This window comes from Morone saxatilis, unplaced genomic scaffold (genome assembly GCF_004916995.1).
Source record: "Morone saxatilis isolate NCDOM2014 unplaced genomic scaffold, NCSU_SB_2.0 Contig4, whole genome shotgun sequence".
NCBI classification, from domain to species: Eukaryota; Metazoa; Chordata; class Actinopteri; family Moronidae; genus Morone; species Morone saxatilis.
The window spans coordinates 10,180,630-10,181,271 of NW_023339984.1; positions in this window are offsets into that span (position 1 = coordinate 10,180,630).

Consider the following 642-nt stretch of genomic DNA (forward strand, 5'->3'; position numbering starts at 1 on the left):
GGACGAGAACGTCGTCGAGCCAGACACCTGTCTGGTGTTGAGCTTTGAAGAGTCCATCAACGGACTTTCAGTAGTGCCGACCAATACTTCAACTACACGTACACATACAGCACAGAGGAGAATCACCAAAATCATCACTTCTCTGGTCAGGAGGATGATTAGAAATGCCCCTGAAAAGACCAAAAACAGCCTTCAGACGGAAGACATCAACGCCATCATAAAGCGTCTGACGGACAAGGCGCTGGTCGAGATCAACATCACTAGCTCTGCTTTGAGAAAAATGAAGCCCAGCATGAAAAAAGTGAAGAAAGCAGTGATGGAGGGACTTAAACGGGAGTTTGGCTCTCATAAACAGCTCCTGGAGGCTGCAATGGGATCAGACCTCGAATCCTTTGATGATGCTTTTGTTAAGCAACTAAAAAGGCATCTGAACGCCCTGTTCAAACCAAGCAAAAAGGATGTAGCTGTCAGGTTTTTAAGAGCGGTGGGAAAGGCTTTAATCAAGCCCTTCAGGTGCTGCTTCATGGGCTTCAGCAGTGAGTAAAAGACAGAGAAACGTCTCGGGTTTACTCCGGGTTCTCCGGTTTCCTCCCATATGACATAAAAAAATGAATCCATCAACAATTCGGCAAAATTAACATC